This window comes from Lygodium microphyllum, chromosome 13, assembly GCF_053477565.2.
Source record: "Lygodium microphyllum isolate KBCC chromosome 13, Lygodium_microphyllum_v1.1.10, whole genome shotgun sequence".
Classification (NCBI taxonomy): Eukaryota; Viridiplantae; Streptophyta; class Polypodiopsida; order Schizaeales; family Lygodiaceae; genus Lygodium; species Lygodium microphyllum.
Genome location: NC_141147.1, coordinates 43,856,060 through 43,873,817, shown reverse-complemented (window position 1 = coordinate 43,873,817; position 17,758 = coordinate 43,856,060). Strand labels below are relative to the sequence as shown.

At 39.9% G+C, this 17,758-nt stretch overlaps 1 pseudogene; it reads left to right on the top strand.

Annotated features, from left to right (window-relative positions):
• Positions 1-1,768: 1,768 nt before the first annotated feature.
• Positions 1,769-17,758, top strand: part of LOC148026566 (uncharacterized) — a 52,370-nt pseudogene continuing 36,380 nt past the window's right edge.

Below are 17,758 nucleotides of genomic sequence, written 5' to 3'. Positions count from 1 at the left end.
TGCACAGTTGCACCATTAAATGCGCACAAGGCATACAACCTTTGCACAAGTGACAGTGAGGATTATATAAATGGGTTTCAGGGAAGGGCTGCCCTCTGTATCTTTCAACAGAGCGTGAGATAGAGGGTGGGCTGAGTGTGACTGGTATTCTTCTATCAATTATTGAGAGGTAAGGATTGAGGGACGTTGCGACTATTGGAGTTAGGTACGTTCCCCTATTCACCCACGGGATGGGTCTTTGCCATGGATGCACTACCGCACCATCAATTGTGCACCTTGGCATACTCCCTCTGCACCATTCCCTTGTCGATTCCTAAATCGGGTGTGAGCTCTGGGTTTTCATCATTATTTCCTCGAGTGATGTTAGTCATGGGGCGAGTGACTGCTCTTTCAATCCATTTGAGTGCTCTGAGTTGAGTGCAATATCCCTCACCATCGATGAATTTCCTATGATTCCTTCAACCAGCTACCTCCTTGGGTGCTGCCGCATGGTCCCTGCCACAAAGGACATTGGCCGAGTGATGTAAAGACACCTTGTTACCTCCTCCAGCCAACACAACAACACCAGACTCAACCTCGATAGTCGACATTCCTCCTCGACAATATGGGTCAAGTTTTTCTAACCCTACACCTTCTATTTCTCAGTACCGGTCATGTCTTAAGTGTGGGGACGTCGTGTAATGGAGGGAAATACCTAGTGTCACACTGACCTAGGTATAAAAAGATGTGAAGGACACTGGCATGGTACCATTTGATAAATATACATCTGTCCTTTCACCTTCTTCACCTTCTTCCCTGTCCTTCCATGGCTACTAGCCATTTCTCTCTCCTTTTCTTATCTTTCTCTCTCTATTCCTAGTCTTTCTCTCTCCTCATCACCCTCTTTCTCTCTCTTTCTCTTCTCTCTACAGTTCTCTCTCTTCCTGCAGCCTTTATCTCTCTTCTACACACTCTCTCTCCTCTCCTTCTCTCCCTCTTGTCTCCTTCATTACAAGTGGTATCCGAGCTTAGGTATTTGGTCCCTTCTCCTTTCTCTTTTCTCACATCTAGTTCTATTTTTCAAAAAAAAAAAGTCAGACAGGTACAGCATGGATAGCTTTAATGGAGTACCACAGGGTGCTATGGCAGCCTTTATTGGAGATCTCATAGGAGCCATGGCTAAGGTGGAGGTACTCAAGTCAAATTTAGCAACTCGTTTTCAACTTTGAAGTAAAGTTTTGGAGGTTCTTGGGTGAAGAAGACTCACATGACTTGGAGAGAGTCTTGACTGCAGTTACTTTTCAAAGGAGTGCTTTCTTCTTCATTTGTGAGGAGCTCCCATGGATTCTCAGTCCAACGGATGAAGGGAGAAGTCTTCTTTGTTAGCTTCTTGGCCTTCTTAGTCTTCTTGTCCGCAGGAACAGAAGCAACCTCCGCAGCACCCATAGCTCGCAAACCCACTCAAAATGATTGTATTCTGTGATAGCTCGTGAAACTGCTTGGATAGCTCCTTCATTGACAATGTCTCGTGTCTGATCATGCTTCTCTAAAGATTCGTTGTCTTCCTGGTCCTCTCCCCATCCTCTGACTAGACTTCGTCAGCATCTTCAAACTGAGCTCCCAAAGATACAGAGGGAGAAGATTCAATGGTCTGATCATCTGAAGATAATAACTTGTAAAATTGCTACGTGGTTCTACCGTATACACAGAATCTGGTTTTGGCAAAATGGCAGTGTTTTGGCCAATGGAATCATAGGCTGAAAGGGGAACAGAGCTTGACGTAACATACATGCTTGACTCTGGAGATGCAGATGTCATGGGAGCAAGGGCTGAGCGACTGACAACATTACCAATCTGTGACACTAAAGAGTTCGGCAAACGAGCAGCACCTGACTTGAGCATATCTGGGATAGAGCTCTGTACAGAATTGGCTGCCCCATTATCTTGGAAAAGATGTTGTTGATGTAGAAACACAATCCATTGCAACTGTTTCAGATGCACAACTTTTTCTCCCAAAACGCAGAAGCCTTTTGAAACTTTTTGCTAGTTCTTTGGCTGTAGAGTTTGATTTCTGAGGACCACCAAACAGTCTCTGGCCACGAAGAAGATCACTTTCTCCGTTAAAGTGGGCTTGTGAAGAGTTCCATGAAGCAGTACTATCTGATGGAGATTCCAAAGGTGTAGTTGCGTGAGGACTCAATCTATGTGCAAAGGCTGACTTGCTTCTGCCTGGTGTTCCTCCTCTTCTATTGGTGCGCTTTCTAAGGGACCGATGGACGGCATGGACAGACTTTGATGGTGATGTTTGCCTTCGTGAAAATGCTCAGAAAAGGAAATCTGTACAAGTCCTGCCACCCATCATAGGGAAAAATGAGGTGCTAGAAGTGGTAAGACTACAGAGATCAAAAGTTTCAAGTGAGGATGTTAAGCCACCGCACTTGTAGGACCCATCTAAACACGTCAATGAGAGCGTATTGTGGCATGGAGGATAGGTACAACGTTGAGTGACAGATCAAGTATTGCCATTTCTGTGAGCACACTAAAAGCAGAGTGATGATTTGACTCACCGTTCCAAAAAGGATCTGATTATATGGATAATGGCACCAAGGATTTTGCACATCGTACTAAGCCATAACTCGAGGTTGGATGCATAGATTGGTGGTATGGAAGATGGCTAGAAGCAACATGTAACCGCAAGAAGTCTAAGCTCTTTTCCTCTTCGTTTTTGATGCATGCAAGACTGCAGCACCTTTTGATGTTGCACCACTTCGGAAGTCCAAGAACAACTCATCACCATCGAACTTTTTTGTAAAACTACAGAGGCATACTATCAGGAAAAACCCGCTGCTGTGACTCAGTCTGCTTGCTCCAAATGGTATTACCAATAGCTCCAAATCGAACTGGAAGGATGGCTTGTCTCATTGCAAGGATTCTTTGAATAAACCTCATGATGCCATTAGCACCAAATCTTGCAGCAAGGTCTTCTTCTAAGGCAGCAACAAGGATTGGGACTGCATCCAATCCTTGCTCTAGGACATCATTAATTATCTCATTGTAATGGTCTACAGCCACTTGGTTCAAACCAACATTGCCAGCAACATGATAAATTCTGGACCAAGCAATGGATATCATGTACGCATCACAGAGGCATACTATCAGGAAAACCCGCTGCTCTGACTCAGTCTGCTTGCTCAAGCTATGCTGAGGCCACTCAATTTTTGGATCTATTGAGTGACTATTTCAATAGACCTTATGGGGAAGATCTAATATCTGTTGATCATGATTGGCACACTCCTAGCCTCCTCTCCAACTTCACTCCCTTTTGCATCACACACTGGTTCGCCCCAAATTGCACTAGTGCTGGACCGATTGATGCGTACATTTCTCCCGCTTTGTTGGCACAGGCCTTGCTGGGTTGCAGATTGGAACCGTTCTTGAAGTAAAATGAAATTGGTTGGGTGATCCACCTTTCAAATTTGAATCCCCTAAAGAGGGGACATAAAGTAGAGGATTGGTGAAGAAAGGGGATGAGACTGGATGCAAGACTCCAAATTGGTCCTACACATATGAACTGCTAATTTACTAGTCTGAGATGAAGAATTCATGGTTGCTACCAACACCATTAGAGGCATCTTCTGTCAGATCTTTGCATATGATTTGAGTGCAAACAAAATTCTATTGGCTTGGAAGGGAGCAGGAGTAGTTGCTTCTGGTAAAGCTAGTGTGATAGAGCAGGCAGCAACAGTAGTTGCTTCTGGTGAAGCTGGTGTGATAGAATATCTGCTTCAATCACAACTGGGTGATTAGTCTGGTAGAGAGTATTTCCATGCTTTGGCAAATTGCAGGGAAGAGCAGATGACATTGGCACATGCAACGGAGTGGATTTGACTACAGATGATGAATTTATTGTATTGGCATATGCGATGGAGTTTGGAATGGCATGACAAGAAAGTGTAATGCCTCTTGCATTTCAGAATTGAGGCTGCTTATTGATGTGTGTAAAAGGAGTTGGTAGACACTGCTACTGAGATCTTTGAGGGCTCGATAAAGAAGCAGATGCTGTGTGTCAGATAGTGACCATCTTGACTTCCTTGTTGATCAATTGGTGGTGCAACTCTTGCAGCCATCTGCAGCAGAATTAATGCCACATGGAGGTCCATTCTGGAGTCTGTAACCCCATTGGCAGGTTTACTTAATTGAACACTTTGATGGCTTAGAGATGCGTTGTGAGGTCGGTGCTAAGCTAAATCACATATGGGCAATTTTGATAACCAAAGTATTGTACAATACAACTTTGAGCAACACCTAGGATACGTACCTTGTCATGAGGGTGGATCATACTCTAATGGATTTGATCAGCAGTATGGCTATCATGGACATCATGATTATGCTTACAAGCATTCCTTTATGCAGCAACATAGTTCTTATGCAAGTCATGATCATGGACATGTAAATGGTAGCTCATACAGCATTGGTCAACAACATGCAATGTGAGATTCTTATGCAATGCAAGAGCAGCAAGCCAGTGATTATGACTAGCATCATGCCGTTACCTATGCTCATGGACTTGCCACTTATCATACTTATGGTCAGCCTAGGATGCAAGGACACCATTGTAGTCATGTTGGATAGTCATCATGCAATCTTGGGCAGCATGTTTATGGGCAACAATATGGCCAAAGTTTTGGTAATAGTCAGCAACAAATAGATGTATATTTATAAAATGGTACCATGCCAGTGTCCTTCACATCTTTTATACCTAGGTCAGTGTGACACTAGGTATTTCCCTCCATTACATGTCGTGGTTGGTCTGATGTGAGGTACTAGGTCCTTGATGTTTGGTTTACCCTTCCTGTTAAGGTTCTAAGTGTGGGGACGCTTCCCTGCGCGTCGATGATGCATATCCCCATGCATATACCCTGTTTTGATCATGCATCCATGCCGTAACTTCATTTTACCCTGATGGGGTCCCTTCCCCACCCTTTTTTTTTAATTTCACCCTATCCCTAAGGTTGTTCCTTGACCGTTTGCCATTATTCTTTGTTTTGTGATTTTCCCATGTGAATGTACCCTACATTCACCGAAATCCCAATCCAACCTTACAGCCCTGTTTGTCCTTCAAACTGCCCATTTTTCCTTTTCACCAACCCCTGTTTTGACAGACGATTCTTAAGTTATTAATTTTTGAAGCAATTCCCGTAAATTGGATAGTTTTTCCATGTGAACGCATCTTTATTGCTTCAAAACCCTAGTCTGATGCACCAGACCTGTGCTACCCATTCCCCCTGCCACTTTTTCTTCTTACTCCCTATCATTCCGATGCACGGTTGATCCGTTATTCATTTTTACAGGTTTTGGACCTTTTTCGTGTCTATTTTTCACATTTTTCCATGTTAACCTGCCCTATTTTCACCGGGATTCCATTTTAATTTGACATCCGTGTCCTACCATCTCTTCCTCCACTTTTTCCTTTTTCCTCCCTCCTCTTCTGACTACCGGATTTTAAGATATTAATTTTTTCGAGTGTTTTCAGATGCGTTTTTCGTGTTTTTTCCACGTGAACCCCTCCTAATTTTCCCCAAACTGAGTTTTGATGTGCCAGTCCTGTGTATCCCTTTCTTCCAAACATTTTTTCTTTTTACTATCCTCTATTTCGGTGCATGATTCTTCCCGTATTAATTTTCGAGTCCATTTTCGGGCCCATTTTTAGGGTTTTTTCCATGTGAACGCATCCTATCTCAATCGACACTGTGTTTTATCATGATAGGGTTGTTGGCAACCTTATTTTGTACAGTTTTCCTTCTTTCCGCACTTCATTTTGAAGCACGGATTTTCCGATATTAATATATGTATGTGTTTTCGGGGTTGTTTTTGCGTTTTTCCCATGTGAACACCCTGATTTTGCCCCAGAACCCGTGTTGCCTATTTCCATCATTTTCTCCTCGTTTCTCGGCATATTTTTACTTTTTATGGATTTTTGATGCGACAAACGGTTTGGATTTTATTAATTTTTCTTCTTTTTTCCCGTGTGACCGCGTTTCTTGCCTCGCGCGTGAACGTGCTTGTTTTTGGTTTTATGCACCTCGAGATGCCCCGTGGCGTCCGTGGCTTGCGCGTCACCGTCCCTACCCATTTGACCGCGTCACTGCAAATTTTTTAATCCCTGCCCGCATATGCACACGAAGCGGGGGTGTGTTTTTTGCCCCTCCATTTTGCATTTTCATGTTATTTTTTATTTTTCTATTAATAAAACAAAAAAAAAACCAAAACACCCACAGCCAACACCAAAAACCTACACACACACACACACACACACAAAAGAATTTTTAAAAAAAACAAAAGAACAACACGAAAGAAAAGAGAAAAAAAAACAACAAACAACAAACAAAAACAAAAAACAATTTTTTAAAAAAGGAACCCAAGAATAGAAAAACAAAACCAACACCACTAAAACTAAAAACAAAGAAAAAAAAACAAGAAAGGGAAAAAAAAAACAAACAAACAAAGAAAATAACAAAAAGAGAAAAAAAAAGACAAAAAAGAAAAATGAAAAAAAAACCCTTACCTGTTGGCCGTTGCGTCGCGTCCCTCCCTCCCTGCTCCTTCTTCCTTCTTCCTTCCTCTCTCCTCCTTCCTCCCTGCTTCTTCCCCTTTCTCTTCTCTTCTCTCCTCTTCTCCATCTCCTCTTGCTCCTTCTTCTCTTCACCCCCCCTTGGCCATGTGAGCCCCGTCGGCCGCCTGTCGTCCGCTGCCCCACAACGCCCCTCCGTCGGCTACCCTCCAACGCCACTGTGCTGCCGCCCACGTCCGCTGCTTCGTCGATGCTGCCCGTCTTCGTCGCGACCACCTCCTCCTCCAGCCTCGGCCGCCCTTTGCGTCTGATACCGCCCATGTCCCCTATTGCCGCCCGTCCTCCCTCTCGTTGACGTGGCCGCTCCCACTGCTGCCTCCACGCGGGCCACCGCCGCCTCAATACCACGCCTGCTGCCGCCAGCAGCCACCACTGCGTGCTCCTCCACCTTTCCCCTCCTCCCCCGCCTCCACCTCCTCCTCCACCTCTCTCCTCCTCCACCTCCACCTCCACCTCCTTCCTTCCCCTCCTCCTCCTCCACCTCCCCCTCCACCACCCTGCTCCTCCACCTCCCCCACCACCTCCTGGTTAGTGTTAAATCCATTGTGGTTAGTTCTAAACTAACTATAGTTAGTTAACCCATTAACTTCACCCACAGTTAGTTAACCCCCCACTAATTAACCTTAGTTAGTAATTAACTAACCTTAGTTAATAACCTAACTAACCTTAGTTAGTAATTAACTAACCCTAGTTAGTTACTAATTAACTATAGTTAGTTCACCTACTAACCTAACCAGAGTTAGTTGATTCCCCCCACTAACTTAACCAGAGTTAGTTGATCCCCTCCCACTACCTTAACCCCAGTTAAGTTGACCCACCCACTAACTAACCCTGGTTAGTTAACCCCCCACCCATTGACCTTAGTTTAACCCCCTAACCTAGTTAACCTAGTTAGAATTGACCTAACTAACCAGCATTAACTAACCAAACCTAACCAGACCCTGACTACCCTAACTTACCTGACTTAACCAGACCTAACTAACCAGACCTGACCTAACTAACTAGACCTGACTCAACTGACCTACCTAGACTAACCAGACTTAATTGACCTGCCTTGACCTCACTTAATCAACTAACTTAATTTAACTCACTTAATTGATTTATTCAACTAAATCAACTTAATCGATTTTATCTGACTAAGCTAACCTAATTTCCCTAATTTACTCACTTAGCCCCCGTTCCTGCCCTTTTTCTTCCGTTCTTTTTCCTGCTGAGTACGGGTGTGCTAGGGGGTGTTCACACGCGAGGACGCGCTTTCGACTTGTCCGTGCGGTGGAGTACTGCATACCCACCGTTCACACGCAGTCATCCTTCACTGTTCACATGCAGCCCGGGTACCACCTTGTATTTTCCAATCCGCAAATATATAAAAATACATCAAAATAAATAGAAAAAACATAAAAAGTTTCAATTTTTCATTTAAAATAAAAAAAGTTACATTTTTTTGAAAATTTACCAATATTTTTGCAATTATTTGGAATATTTTAAAGGTGGAAATTAAAACAAATAAATTACAAAAAATTTAAAATCTGAAAATTCATTCAAAATTACATGAAAAATGCGTAAAATTCATTAAAAATGAGTAAAAATATAGAAATAAATTCCAAAAAATTCCACAAATCCCCTACTCTTTTTTCCACTAATTTATCAATAAAAAATATTTCCATAAAAGGTAAAAATATTCTTTGAAGCCATAAAATCCTAATTTTAATACTACACTTCATAAAAATTCATTTTAAATCCTATAAATTAGCTAAAAATCATGGTTGGATTAACATACATTGTGGACACTTGCAAGATGGTTAAAATTTTATTCTTATACTTCATAGCATATCCATGTGTTATATATCTTGATTTAATTATTTTTTAAAAAAACACACAATATAAAAAAGAAAAAAATAAGAAAACAAACTAACCAAACCAAACAATATACAAAATTAAAAAAAACACCTAAAATACAAAACAAAAAATACAAAATAAAAAATAAAAATAAACCAAAAACACTAAGGTGCTTTTTTTTTTCAGTCAGTGGTCTTTGTTTTTGTTTGACTAGATTCATCACTTTTGGGGGCTTACCTGTGCGCCTTCAATCCATTGCATACACACCCCTACCAACTATTTATTTTGTGAGCTCTATTTATTTTCATTACCCCTTAACCACAATTAATTGCTAAAATAAACTATATTCACCCACCTTTTCTACGCGCATTCACGCTAAACACATAATTTAATAATTAAAAAATCAACCAGCCGTTCACTTTGCACGTGCTACGTGCGCTTAAGAGGCACCTTAATTGTTAATAAAAATGAACCAGCCGTCACAAAAAAGCACGCACTGGCAAAAAAACGCTCCACATCACTATTAATTTTTAATTAAATAATTTGCATTTAGAGACCCAGTCTGGGAATCGTAGTCCGAGTTTCGATAAAGCATCGTTTCACCCTAATAAATTGTAATTAAAATTTTAAGAAGGAACTATCGTTTTCTTATTAAGGGTTATAATCTAATAAAATGTCACCCATTGTTAGTAATTTCTTAAAATGAACCCTTCATTATAATAATTCTCCCTCACTGCACTTTTTTCCCCTTTTTAATAAACACGCTTCATGGGACGGGCACGTAAAAGTCTTCTAATTGACTTTGATGGTCAAGGTTATGGTCCGGTCTTGAGGTACATTGTTATGGTATTATGATTTGTCTATGTGTTACGATTACGGGTACGGTTTGTAGTTTTCTTTCTTTCTTGCCTGATACGGGGATTTGGGTGCCTGTTTGTTGCATCGCATGAAGTTTTCGGTTACATATGTGTAGAGGTCATGCAGAATTTTTTCTAGGATGTGTATTGTTTGGGGTGGTAAATGGATTAGCTACGTTTATGTATGTGTGTCCTTTGGGTTGATTCATTTTTTATAGCACTTTGGTTGTTTTGCAGGCATTCTTTGTGATTGTCTGTGTGTGGTGTGTGTTTTCCATCTGAATGGTGCCTCACGCTCCTCCTCCTATCCAGTATGTCCCGCTTGTTAGTAGGGATTACTCTTCCCTACTAGCTTTTGAGCCTCTAGCGAAAGCAGGACTTGCGACTTTCGTGGCTGCCTCATTCCCCTTGATTCTAGATGATCCATCCTTGTGTGATGAGTTCCTTGCCTCATACAGTAAGAAGTCGGGATTGGTTCATGGTGCTACCATGACATTGACAAAGGGAAGGATCTGTCTCTTCCCTACTAAGGAAAGCCCTTTGTTATAGCTAGACAATTATTCTCCAACGATGAGATTTTCAATCTGTTACAGAAGCAGACCAAGGAAATTCTAGATGTTAAGAAAGTGATCAACACTTCAGGAGTCTCTTTTTCCATGATCACTGATCCTGTGTGGAAGTTGGTCTATCAGTTTCTCCAAGACAGGTTTATGCCTACCAAAACACCATCCCATTACTTCTCCAAAGAGCTCTTTACAGCTTCAAGGATGGTGTTAAAAGGAGTGGCTATTGATTGGAGCACTTACCTACTCACAAAGATGGATCAACATTTCGTCAAAGTAACCAGGGTAAATGTTACAAATGTCACCTATGGATCCTACCTATATGCTTTCTTGACATACTCAGGCCTAAAGAAGGGTGTGCTACCACCTTCTCCATCTGATCCAGTACCTCCCCCTCCACCTTCAAAAGAGTCAGAACCTATTGATATAGAGGATCTTGATTCCCCTCCTCCACTGGTCATTCAACGAAAACGCTTGAAGTGTGTGGTAAATAAAGCTCCTTCAGTTCTTCCTTCAGTCACAATTCTTGCTACATCTGGCAATGACCTCCCTGCTTATCTCACATGTAACAACCTGTTCAGAGCACATGGAGAGGGTTCCTTGGACATATCAGTCCCTTCACTGAACAATCTAGTGTCGAGAGATGCCATTTCATTTCTCTGTAAAGATATCTAGAGTTCGATTGAACTTTCAGTGAGACAGCCTGTGTTCAACAGCTGTATGCTTCCTTTTATGAAGAACTGATGCAGTCCAAAGACCAGTTGCATAAGGCAACATCAAAATTAGCCTCTGCTAAAGACACACTTGCAGATCTGTTTAAGCAGATGGAGTAACAAACCCAAATGATTGAGGCTCAAAGAGAAGAGATATCTTCTTTGAAGATTCAGTTAACCGAAGCTCAATCAGAGGTCACTAAAATGTCAAAGGAGAAGGAGAGGATGTCCAAAGAAGCACAAGAGTTTCAAACTCTTTTAGATGCAAAACTCTCAGCCTTACAGATTGCTCATGACACAGTGGAATCACAAGCTTCCCAAATCAAGTAGTTGCAAGACCAACTGACACAGTCACGGTCTGTTTCTCCAAGTCCCAATGTTCCATTGATTCCTTCTATCTCCAAGCAGGACCTGACAGTTCTCCAAAGATAGGCTACCTTGTGTCCTTTGTTCCAAGATAAAGTGGAAATCTTGCAATCCAGGATGGATTTGTTATGGTCAACATTTGAGCATTTCCAGGAGTATGTTCCTCTAGATCATTGTCCACTATCAATTGCAAAAGTTGGCCTTTTACATGAAGCTTTCAATGATGGATCTTCCTCTTCTAGAGGATGGTTGGAGTGGGGCTTGGTCTCCTGAGTTACTGACAGAAGTGGTCCGTATGGTGTTTGAAGATTCTATGACGACGGATACCATGTTGCTATCATATATGTATCTACGAGGTGATTTGTTGATTCTAGATGAAGTAGATATGGCCTGGTATATGGGAGATGTGGTTTTGCAAGCTGTTTTGTATGTCAACTATTTGGAGTTGCGGATAGATGACATGTTCTAGTGTTACTTCTTAAAAGTGGCTACTTGCTTGGATAATTCCTGGCACTCAATGGTTGATTCTGTGGTCCTGAATCAACGTTAGAACACAACTTCTACCTATGTACAGAGCAGTAACCAACTGAGGGTGGATCTCTTAGCTCACCTTTCCAAAAACCATCCATTTGATTCAACCTTTTTTTATGCCTATCAAAGAAGATCTGTCTTAGGTCCCTCTATCCCTAGCCTACTGTATTACCAACAAATGGCTCATCGCTATGATACCTATTTTTCCCTTTATCAAACCAATTCAACAGTAATCTTACCCCTTCTTTTCCAACCTCAATCTTTTCCTCAAATTTCCATATTTACCTATTGCTCTTTTGTCAAAGATAGAGTATTTTCCCCTTCTCCACCATGCCCTTCACCATCCATCCATATACCTTCTACTTTTCCTATTAATCAATTAACACCCTTCCTAACTGATTCCCTAAAATTTTCAGCCACTTTTACTTATTCTACTCCCATCTCCTACCACTTCTTCCTTTTATGATTTTGCCTACCCATCTCTTCATCCACTTTTACTTATTCTACTTCCATCTCCTACCACTTCTATTCCTCAACCCCCTCAGTTGGTTAGTGAATACGAAGGGTTTGAAGAGGATGGAGCTCGACTGATTCTCTTATGGGACCTCAGATAAATTGGCCAATAATTCCAAGAGATTGGACAACTTCCAGTCAAGCATACCAGAACTACCTTCATTTTGCTCACCAATATTCACAATCTCTAGATCCTTCTGTGAGATTGATAGCTCATTTTGCTTGGTATCTAGCATACATGCATAGGCATTCCCATAATGATAAAAAGGCCCGATCAAAAGGCCATTCCAAAACTTTGTATGAATGTCAATGTAAACATTCACTCCCACCAGTTGGATGTCTTGTATTTTCATGTCCTATGTCTACCTAGAAAATACCTTGTTTTGCTAGAAAGGATGTGCTGCCTGCAGTTCTTTCAAAATCCTCTAAAGACATTTGTAGATGAATCCTTCTCCATGGATCATTTTCGAAACCACCAAGCCTTCAAAAGGGATCATCTTCATTGATACCTTTGCAATGTATTTTGGATGATTCTTTATGATATATATCTCTTTTTGGAGGTGTCATTCAGATGGTTGTGTTAGTGTTTGTGAGTGTGTAGTAATAATTATATGTGATGAGATCGTGCTGATTGAGAATACTTTGTTTGAGAACTCTTTTCAAACTATTGATGGTGGATAGACACCTACGGTGAAAAGCTGAAGAGAACCTCTTATATCCTTTATAAATTTGTTATAGTTTTTTAAATGATTAATCAGATGAGTTAATGAATAACTGAAGTTTTCCTTTAGTAGTTTTTTCTATCAGATACAGGTGATAAGTTGGGGTCGTGTTTTCGAAAGATTATTGAAGATTTGACGGAAGACAATATTCAGCTCTTTAGTGAACTTATATTCTTCCTTTCCTTAGGTCGCGAGGACGCTTCCTTTCTAAGTGTGGGGATATGTTGAGAGTGGAAAAAGACTGAATTTTTTACTGATTTTTGTTGTTTTTAAGGTCTGAATGATTGATTTTTGATGGATTTAGAGTGATGTATGATTTTTAATGGAAGTATTTAAGAGTGTTTTGGATGATATTGATTATGTTTTGGAAGTTCATGATGATTCTCAGTGGAGATATGAAGCTCTATGATGTTCTGTGATGTTCTGATTGGTTCTGTATAGCTTCTGTTTTGTTCTGATTGTCTTCTGTATGAAGCATGGATTGATGATTGATGAAGATTGAGATCTTTTGGAAGCTTATTGAATGGTTTTTTATAGTATGGAATGGTTTGAGTATGAGTTATGAGGTTTTGATGACCTTCTATAACCTTCTGTAGAGCCTCTGTCTCTGCTTTGTCTCCGTACTGTAACTGTACTGTAGTTGCTCTGGTATTGTACTGTAACTGTTCTGTAGACCTTCTGTAAGTGTTCTGTAGAAAGTATGTGTGACTTTGGGAAAGTTTTCTAAATTTTGAGGATAAATCTAAGTTCAAAAGAGCTAAAACAAATAGAAGAAGCAGCTGTGCTGAAGATTGAAGAGAAGATTGAGTGACAGTGACAGTAGTGAGCTATGAAAAGACACTGTAGTGGCTCTAGTGACTCTTTATATCAGACATACCTCTTGGGAGGTGCATCCATGACCTAAGAAGGATTATTGAGAGTTATTATGAGAGTATTGTAGTGAGGAGATGATGTACTATTGAGAGAGAGAGAGAGAGAGAGAGAGAGAGAGAGCCAGAGATAGCCAATTCTATCAAAACAGTGTAACTGTATATGAGAGATTGAGAGAGAGAATTATGAAGACATTGAAGATGAATAATATGTGATTGATTTCCATTCAAAGATGGTGTATTCTTCTATGTTCTTTGTTCTATTGATGAATTCTATGAAGATGTTGAAGATTATGGTTGATTCTATCAAATCCGTGGGAGAAATCTATTATGATGCTGCATGAAGATTTGTTGTTTTCTTTGTTTTGGTTATCAAAAGAATGAAGTAAAAGCTTGTTGATGTTACAAGATATATTTTCTTGCAAGAGAATTCCCTTTTCCTTGGTGTTCCTCTTGGGGCTCCAACATGGCCTGCCACCAATATCTTTCTTTAATCTTTGCAAAAGTATCTCAAACACCTCTATGACCAGCCCATAAGCTTTCATGAAATTCTTGCATAACGTTTACTTGTGAAGCTCTATCACCTAGAACTCGTAATGGCATACCCTGTTTCTTCTTAGCATGTTTCCACAAGTATTCATCTTTTAAGAAAAATTAATAGGCTTTCCTCTTGATCTTCTTAAACTCCTCTTCTGACCACTCATCTCTCTTTGTTAATGTACAAAGTGGTTGCCACCAAAAGTGGTGTTTACCACATTAAAGTGGCACCCACCACTAAATTTTGGTATGCAACAATAAAAAGTGGTGTCTACCACTAAAAAGTTATTGGGTAGTCACTTTTTTATGTTGTCTTATAACCTTTCAATGATTCCTACCACTAAAAAGTGGTATGTAGTAATAAAAAGTAGTACCCGCCACAAAAAAGTGGTGTCTACCACATAAGTTGGGTAACCACTTTTTGATGGTGTCTTACAACTTTTTAGTGTTTCCTATCACTAAGAACTGGTATGTAGTAATAAAAGTGGTACATGCCACTAAAAATGCTGACCACCACCTTTAAGTAGAGTATGCCATTTTTTGGTGATGCACATATGTAAGAAGTGGTGACCACCACTTATGTTTTATTGTAGAAGTGGTACCAACCATACTAAGAAATGGTGCCTACCACACTGAAAAGTGGTGCTAATTACTAATAAGTGATTTTCACTAATGATAAGTGGTCCATATAACGGTATAAACAACAAAACATGATCAAGGACACTAAAAAAACCTATACAACCCACTATATAGAGGTATTTAGCGCTAAAAGGTTATCTTTCACTGCCTTTACATGATACTCCATCATTCTAGAAATGGTACTATATAACCTACACTTCCAGTTTTGCGTGGTGATACTCCACTTTTTTGTGGAGATCACAAGTATAACATGGAGTAACACCATTTAAAAGTATTGTTCCATCTCTGTTTGAATGAGAAAAAGTGATGTTTCTCTAGTTTAAAGTGGTTTCTGACCAATTCTCTGTGGCTAATTTCTACTTATTTGTTAAAATGTCAACAAAAAGTGGACTTTAATCACTTGAAAAGTGTTTCAACCACTTTCAATGTGAAATAAAGTGGTGCTTGAGTTGGCTAACGTTATTCTATTCTAGTTCAAAGTTCTAGTATTTTTGAAACTAGTGTAGTATCACTTTCCATTCTTGTTGCAACATTTGAATGCTTTGAAGTTTTTCTCCACTATTTTAAAGTGGTGCAGAGGCATTCCAAAGCGGTTTACAACCATTGTTAAAATGTGGTGGAGCACTTAAAAGTTCAACTAAATTTATTCACTACTTAAATAGTGGTGCTCCATTGTACCTCCACTCAGAAATGATATTATAAAACTTGCATTTCTACCTTTGTGTGGGGATCCTCGACTTTTTCTGTGGTAATAATCAATATAAAGTGGCATAAAACCATTTGAAAGTGTCATGCAACCTTTGCTTGAATGGGAAAAAGTGATGTTCCTCTAGTTTAAAGTGATTCCTAGCTAGTCTTTTGTGGTAAATTTTTACATTTTGGATAAAACACTGACTAAAAGCGGATATCAATTACTTGAAAGTTGTTTCAACTAATCTAAAAAAAGTGGTGCTTGACTTAGTTAAGGTCATTCTATTCTAGTTTGAAGTTCTAGTATTTTTGCAAGTTGTGTAGTGTCACTTTATATTCTTATTGCACCAATTGAATGCTTTGTAGTTTCAGTCCACCACTTAAAAGTGGTTTAGAAGCATTTCAAAGTGGTTAGCAACCATTGCTAGAATGTGGTGGAGTACTTTAAATTTCAACTAAATTGCTTCACGGCTTGAAAAGTGGTGCTCCAACATCTTGAAAGTGTTTCTCCACCACTGCACATTTAGTAGTTTCATACATGGTAATTGAGTGCTAGAGAAGCTAAAAACGGGTCGAATACCAGTTTGGAATGGTTCACCACTAGAGTACCACTATAGTGTCGCACACACTAGAAAGTAAAGTTTCCACTCTTTTGCATGATTTTTAATTTGTTGTCCAATTGCATAGTTACTTGATTTTATGTACGTTTTTTCGGAGGGAGGTGGTCATAAACACCTCAAATAGTGTTACCAATTTAGACCAAATTTTGTTTTACAAAGGAAGACTTCGAATCAGAATATAGGTTGAGCCAGGTTGGGCAAGATCCCAAACTTCTTGAGGATGATGATTTTGCAGACTTAGAATGGTTGAAAAATTGGCTACGTAGACAATATCAGAGGGAGAAGATTAATTTAAGGGCCTTAAGGCCAGAATTATTCAAAGAGTGCATTATTTTATACCATATGGTATATCAAGGAGCACCTCCAAACAATGAGGTGAGCATGCATTTTGCATGTAGATTAATGTGGCAAAAATGCAAAGGAATAGATGACAGCCCCAGTCTTGTGGCATGGGCCAATTTGTGGAGGGTGTAGTCAGGATGATATAGCAGCAAAACAAATTGGATAGGAAATTGGAGAAATGGAGGTTTGAGAAATGGGCCAAGCCAGGTAGCTAAAGTGAAACCACTTGTTGAAAATCCATCTCTTTATAGTGATGCACCTAGTACAACTAATGACTAGCCTATAAACTTTGGTACACACATGTTTTTAAGGCATGCTACAGAGTTTTTGAACAAGTGTGATTTTGAGTCTATCTCAAGTATCTCCTCAACCACCCACTCCACATCAAGTGCTAATATAGCAGCACTTTGTAACATGAGAGCTACAACTACTATTGCGAAGCTCGACACAAAGCACCACTGCCTTGATGTAATAAACACTACTCATAAAGCATCAAAAACTTGTAGAGACAAAAAGGTTGGCTTTATGTGTGGAGCTGTGAAGATATTTGAGAAGATAAAAAAGGATATGTAGGAGTTTCAAATGCATAAATTTGTGTTGGTGCCAAATGAGGTCAAAATTGCAAAGCTCGAGGGGATGATCGCCATAAAAAAGTAGTCCTTATGAGACATCAGTGTCCAGGATATAGAAATACTAGACATCAATCAATTTGACAAAGAGGTGGCAAAGCTACATGTTTGCAAGCTTGATTTCCAACTAGTAATAATATTGACATTTGCAAACTTTAATTTGTTGTAAAGTTTGCTATGCCATTTTCATTGCAGCTTCAACATGGCAATCTAGTATGCGACATAGAGGCAGTGATAGTGCATCTCAGATTTGAGGAGGTGACTATGAATTTATTTACGACAAAAATGCATGTCCTACTCATTAGACTACATGTTTAGCTAGGCATGGCCAATAGCAATGTGCCATTTAGTGACTGCACCGATTGTGGAATGTCGATTATGCAAAGTGTTGTGACAAGTGTATACATGCCTCAGTGTCTACACCTCTATTATCCACTTTGCTTTGTGGCTGCATGTACCTCTTGGTTCCATTGTCCATTTTAGGGTTGTGAAGAGGCTTGGAATGATGCACTAACAATGCTAGCACTTGGTGCTATGCATGTAGATGACCACATTGCAAGTAATACAAGTTTGTACTTTAAATAGTAGATTGCTCACTGTTGTTTCACGCTTTAGACATTTTTTTTCCCATGTAGATAAAGTGAAAAAAAAACTTGTTATGTTTGATGGCATTGGTCTCTTCTTAGCGATTTGATTATACAATTTGATTAAGAGAACT